Here is a 6,287-nt window from a genome sequence, read left to right on the forward strand (position 1 = left end):
CCTCCCCACTCCCCGCTGGCGATCCACGGCCTTCGCCCTGTCGGGGCGGCTCGTGCCGAGGCCGAGGCGCGCGCGCGCGCGTGGGGCCGCGCAACGGGGCTGCGTGCCCTGGCGGCGGCCCGCGGGACACCGCTGCGCCGCCCGCCCCTGCGCGCTTCCGCCCCCCCGGGTCACCTCGGAGCCCGCGGGGGGTCGCGTCGGGTCGTCGGGGGCGGAGGGTCGCGTCTGTGGAAGGGACGTCGCGCGCGCGAGGAGAGGGAGGCGTGGGGCCGGGTCGTCGCGCGGGCGGGGCGGCGGGCGAGGGCGTCGGGGCCGGCGGTCGGGACGTCCCGGGGGCCCGCCCGCCGCCCCGATCGTCGCCCGCGGCGCCCGCGCCCCCGTCCCCCCTCGCCGCGCAGCGCCCGCGCCCCGGCTCCCCCTCCGCCCGCGTGGCGCCCCCGCCCCGCCCTCCGTGGCCTGGCAGGGCCGGCCCCGCGCCGCCGCCGCCGCCGGCTCGTGCTCCCTCGCCCGGGGTCCCCCGTGGCCTCTCGTCCGCGGCTCGCTCTCTCCGGGCCTCGCGGCGACTCCCCCGCGCCCGCGCGCGCGCGCCCTCCCTCCGAGACGCGGCCTCCGAGCAGACGTGGCGGCGACCCGCTGGGTCTCAGCATCTTCGTCAGCGGAGGGGAGGAAACCAAGCAGGATTCCCTCGGGAACGGCGAGTGGACCGGGAAGAGCCCAGCGCCGAATCCCCGCCCCGCGGTGGGGCGCGGACACGTGGCGTCCGGAAGACCCGCTCCCCGGCGCCGCTCGTGGGGGCCCAAGTGCCCCCGATCGAGGCCCGGCCCGTGGACGGCGTGAGGCCGGTAGCGGCCCCCGGCGCGCGGGCCCGGGTCTCCGCGGAGTCGGGTGCCTTGGGAATGCAGCCCCCAGCGGGTGGTCAACTCCGTCTAAGGCCAAACAGCGGCCCAGACCGAGAGTCGACAAGTACCGCGAGGGAAAGCCGAAAAGGACTTTGGAGAGAGAGTTCCAGAGGGCGTGAGGCCGTTACGAGGTAAACGGGTGGGGTCCGCGCCGTCCGCCCGGGGATTCACCCGGCGGCGGTCCGGCCTGCCGGCCCGCGGATCTCCGCCCGCCGATCCTCCTCCCGCCCCCCTCCCCCGCCGCCCCCCCTCCCCGGAGGGGGGCTCCGGCGGGTGCGTGGGCGGGCGGGCGGGGCCGGGGGTGGGTCGGCGGGGGACCGCCCCCCGGCCGCCGACCGGCCGCCGCCGGGCGCGTTTCCACCGCCGCGGTGCGCCGCGACCGGCTCCGGGACGGCGGGGAAGGCCGGCGGGGAAGGTGGCTCGGGGGGCCGCTCCGAAGGGACGCGCGACGGCCTCCGTTGCCCTCAGCCGGTCGAAAGGGAGTCGGGTTCAGATCCCCGAGTCCGGAGAGGCGGAGATGGGCGCCGGAGGCGTCCGGTGCGGTAACGAACCGATCCCGGGAGGCCGGCGGGAGGCCGGCGGGAGCCCGGGGAGAGCGCGCTTCTCTTTGTGAAGGTTGGGGCGCCCTGGAATGGGCTCGCCCGAGAGAGGGGCCCTGCCTCGGAAAGCGTCGCGGTCCCGGCGGCGTCCGGGGAGCTCCCGCGGGCCCTTGAAAATCCGGGGGAGGGTGCAAACCTCGCGCCGGGCCGTACCCATATCCGCAGCCGGTCTCCAAGGTGAACAGCCTCCGGCATGTTGGAACGATGTAGGTACCGGACGTCGGCGAGCCGGATCCCTAACTTCGGGGTAAGGGTTGGCTCTAAGGGCTGCGTCGGTCGGGCTGGGGCGCGAAGCGGGGCTGGGCGCGCGCCGCGGCTGCACGAGGCGCCGCCGCCCCCCCACGCCCGGGGCACCCCCGCCCGGGCCCGCCCCCGGGACCCTCCTCCGCCCCACCCCCGCGCGTCCCTCCCCCCCCGCTCTCCTCTTCTGCCCCTCCCCTTCCCGGGGGCGGCGGGGGCGGGGGCGTGGAGGCGGGGCGGGGGGAGCGGCGGGGCCCCGGCGGTGCGGGAGGTCCCCCGCGGGCCCACGGGGGCACGGGCTCCCGGGGGGCCGGCGGCGGCGCGACTCTGGACGCAGCCGGGCCCTTCCCGTGGATCGCCCCAGCTGCGGCGGGTGTCGCGGCCGCCCCCGGGGAGCCAGGCGGGTGGCGGGTGACGGGCGGCGGCGGCGGGCGGTGGCGGCGGTCCCGTCCCCCGTCGCTGGGGTCCGCCGCTCACGCCCGGCGCCGCCCCCCCCGCCCGCGTCGTTCGGCGCGCGGGTCCCCCCGCCAGGTCCGCCCCCGGGCCGCGGTTCCGCGCGGTGCCTCGCCTCGGCCGGCGCCTAGCAGCCGACTTAGAACCGGTGCGGACCAGGGGAATCCGACTGTTTAATTAGAACCAAGCATCGCGAAGGCCCGCGGCGGGTGTGGACGCGATGTGATTTCTGCCCAGTGCCCTGAAGGTCAAAGTGAAGGAATTCACCGAAGCGCGGGGGCACGGCGGGGGTGACTAGGACGCTCCTAAGGCAGCCCAACGCCTCGGCATCTAATCGGGGACGCGCACGAATGGATGAACGAGATTCCCACTGTCCCTACCTACTGTCCAGCGAAACCACAGCCAAGGGAACGGGCACGGCGGGAGCAGCGGGAAAGCAGACCCTGTGCAGCTTGACTCTAGTCTGGCGCGGTCAAGAGCCCTGAGAGCTGCAGAGTAAGTGGGAGGCCCCGGCGCTCCTCCGTCCCCGCGAGGGGCGGGGCGGGCCGCCGGGGAAACACCACTACTCTCGCCGTTTCTGCACCGACCCGGTGGGGGGGGGGAGCCCCGGGCTGGGGCGGGAAGGGGGAGAGCCGGGGGCCTCCTCGGCCGACAGGCGCGTGCACCCCCCTCCCAGAGGGCCCGCGAGGCGGGAGGGCGCGCGCACTCGCGCCTCCTTCCCTCCCTGCTGGTGGATGCGGTCGCCCAGCGGTCCCGCGGTCCCACGGCGGCCGCCCGCCCGCCCGGCTCGACCAGCAGCACCCGGTTGGCGCCGCCTCGCCTCGCCTCGCCTCCCCTCCCCTCGGGGACTCCCCGAGGCCGCGCCTCCCGCCTCCCTCTCGCCCTCCCGGTGCGACCAGCCGACGGAGAGACGGAGAGACGGAGAAGCAGGCTCCATCCAGGGCGCCCGACGTGGGACTCTGAGCCCGCGTCTCCAGGACCCCGCCCTGGGCTGAAGGCGGAGCTCGACCGCCGGGCCGCCCGGCCGTTACCGCAAGTTCGCCGTTTTTTTTTTTTTTTTAAGGTTTTTTTTTTTCTTTCTTTCTTTCTTTCTTTCTTTCTTTCTTTCTTTCTTTTCTTTCTTTCTTTCTTTTCTTTCTTTTCTTTCTTTCTTTCTTCCTTCCTTCTTTCCTTCCTTCTTTCTTTTCTTTCTTTCTTTCCTTCTCTTCCTTCTTTCTCTTTCTTTCTTTCCTTCTTTCTTTCTCTCGGATACAGAGAGGCAGAGACACAGGCCGTGGGAGAAGTAGCCTCCTCGCAGGGAGCCCGATGTGGGGCTCCAGCCGAATCCTGGGATCACGACCGGAGCCCAAGGCAGATGCTCAACCGCTGAGCCACCCGGGCGTTCCAGGGCTTTTTTGTGTCGTTGCAGGCTTGTATCCCCACCACCTCCAACAGCATCATCATGGCACGGAGCATGTGTTGAGTAGATGCTTGTTGGGTAGGTGCTGGTGAATTTCAGGAAACTTTCCAATGCAGCACCAGTAATAGACATCCACCCCCCAGTGACGGTGCTCTCCATGGGTTACAGAGTGATGTGGTGACAAGCACTAAAGATTGATTCTGTGAAAGTAGGAAAGGTTGGGGCCATTCTGATTACTTCAGCTGCAGCAGCCGAAAGATCACAGTCCCACACCCCCTCTGAGCCCGGGCCTTGCCTCTGTGAAATGAGACTCAGTCCCGGACTCTGACCTCATAATGTCAAGGGCTCTGAAATAGAGTAGTGTAGTGTTAATGTCATTCTTTTAAAATATGCATTTTCAAATATTTTTTTCAAATCATAATTCATTAGAAACACACTTAGGGGGCAGTTTGGTGCTACCTTCCAAAGCTCTAAATGCACACACTCATTGAACCAGCAAGTCCAGAGAGCTAGAATGTTGATTTTTCACTATATTCACACATGAATGCAAAGACAGACATACAAAGAGGTGCAATGAAACTTTGTTTATAGTAGAGAAAGAATAAAAACACTACATGTGGGGCACCTGAGTGGTTCAGGGGTTGAGCATCTGCCTTCAGCTTAGGTCATGATCCTGAGGTCCTGGGATTGAGCCCCACATCAGCCTCCCTGCAGGGAGCCTGCTTCTTCCCCTGCCTATGTCTCTGCATCTCTCTCTGCATCTCTCATGAATGAATGAATGAATGAATGAATGAGTAAAATCTTTTAGAAAACCACTACATGTCCTCAAGTAGGGGAGGAGTTGAGTAAACTGAGGCACATCCACACAGTGGACTAGCACATGGCTGTCAGGAAGACCGCGGTAACCCAGAAGTCCTGATGTGGGCACATCACCATCGCATTCATTCACTTAACCAACCAATATGTGTTGAGCAGTTGAGCACCTGCTATGTTGCAAGTGTTGTTCTAGGCACTAGGGACATAGAATAGCAAACTCCCTGCCCTCAGAAGCTTACGTTATAATATAAAACCACACATGTGCAAGTAAGCATGCAAACACACGTAATAATGAAATACAGCAGTGTTCTAAGGAAAGCAAAGCAGGCCAGGGAGAGTGTGGGAGCACTGCCCTCTATATGGCCAGGAGAGGCCTGCTGAGGAGCAACATCTGAGCGGACACCTCGGCAGGTGAGGGAAGGTCTGGGGCAGGTGGGACCAGTGCCTCTTGGATAGAGGAAACAGCCAATGCAAAGGCCCCAAGCACAGATGGCTTTGCTCCATTCAGGGAAGATCACAGGAGGCCAGAGGAGCCCAACTGGAGCAAGGAGGAGGAGGGCGAAGCCAAGGGAAGTGGGGTGAGCTGAGGTGAGGGGGCAACCACCCATCAGAGCAGACTCCTGACCACTCACCCGTCAGGCTGCAGCCTTGGGTCAGGCACACTGATGCATGTTGCTGGGATATCAGCTCCAGAGGGGTGGGGGCCTCCTCCACGTGCAGGGCCTTGCTGTTTTCCAGCATCACTCTGGGGCTGTGGGGAGGACAGATCAGGAGGGGGCAAGCACAAGAGCAGGAGCTCCAGAGGAGGCCAACATAATGGCCTGGAGAGGACAGCAGCTTGGATCAAGGAGGTCATGACCAAGGTGGGTGGGACTCTGACTACATTCTGAAGAGAGAACCAGCAGAATATGCTTTTGGATCAGATTTGGGGAATGAAAGATCTTGTGTGACTCTGGTTTTTGTCCTGAGAAACTGGGGGGAGAGGCTGAGGGAGAAACAAGATTTGGAGAGTGGGAAAGGTAGAATTCAAGTTTCTTCTGGATGCATCAGACTTGAGATGCCTGCTGGGTGTCCGTGTGGGTGGGGCCGCAGAGGGCAGGCAGGCAGCTCCATAAGTGGACTTCATGGGAAGAAAGGCCAGGGAAACAGCTGGGCAGCAGTGTTGCCAGCCAAGCCCCCGTACTCTGCATTCTCTTGCCATGAGAGATTTGTAATGAAGTCCCTCCCCTCGGCCCCTTCCTTCCTACTCAAGTCCCTTCCCTGGGCAGGCCTGAGTAACGCAGCCTCGGTAGTCCTTATTAGCACCAGAAGTAAGGCTTGCCTGCGCCCAAGAGCCCTCCCATGGCAAACTCCAGACCCTAAAGTCCAAGGCCCTGGGGCTCTGGCGGTATCTGGCAAGCAACCCAAGGTCTGGTGGCCGCAGGGTGGCTCTCCTGAGCTGGCAGCACAGCGCCCTGGCCTCCAGCCGGCAGGCCTGCTCTGGACATCTCTGCTGGCAGAAGCCTCGGGCAGCTCCTCCTGCCTGCCAGGGTGACTTCACCCTGACTTCCTACCTGCAGAGCGATGCGCTCATCTCTTACTCAGCCCTGAAGAGGGCGGGGCTCTCCTCACAGCAGGAAGAAGAGACGCTGAAGAAGGGGCACTCCGGGCCTCCCACCTTCGCCCCTCCCACCCCAAGGCCCCATGGGCTTCTCTTCCTCTTCACCTAGGTGGAGGCCAGACCTCAGAAGACAGGTAGGAGTGGGAGAACGATGGACTTTTCTAGAAACTTAGACTCCAACTCCAACTTTACCCCAGGACCCCGCATGTTAGGGACCAGAGTCTCAGTCTCCCCCTTTATATAGGACTGGGTGTGTTTATGGGCACCATTTACTTGGGCAG

The 6,287-nt window shown here is 64.8% G+C and overlaps 1 pseudogene; it reads right to left on the minus strand.

Annotated features, from left to right (window-relative positions):
- Window positions 1-1,066: 1,066 nt before the first annotated feature.
- LOC129514786 (translation initiation factor IF-2-like) lies at window positions 1,067-5,147 on the minus strand (annotated as a pseudogene).
- Between the last annotated feature and the right edge of the window lie 1,140 nt (window positions 5,148-6,287).

Source organism: Nyctereutes procyonoides, unplaced genomic scaffold (assembly GCF_905146905.1).
Source record: "Nyctereutes procyonoides isolate TBG_1078 unplaced genomic scaffold, NYPRO_anot_genome, whole genome shotgun sequence".
NCBI classification, from domain to species: domain Eukaryota; kingdom Metazoa; phylum Chordata; class Mammalia; order Carnivora; family Canidae; genus Nyctereutes; species Nyctereutes procyonoides.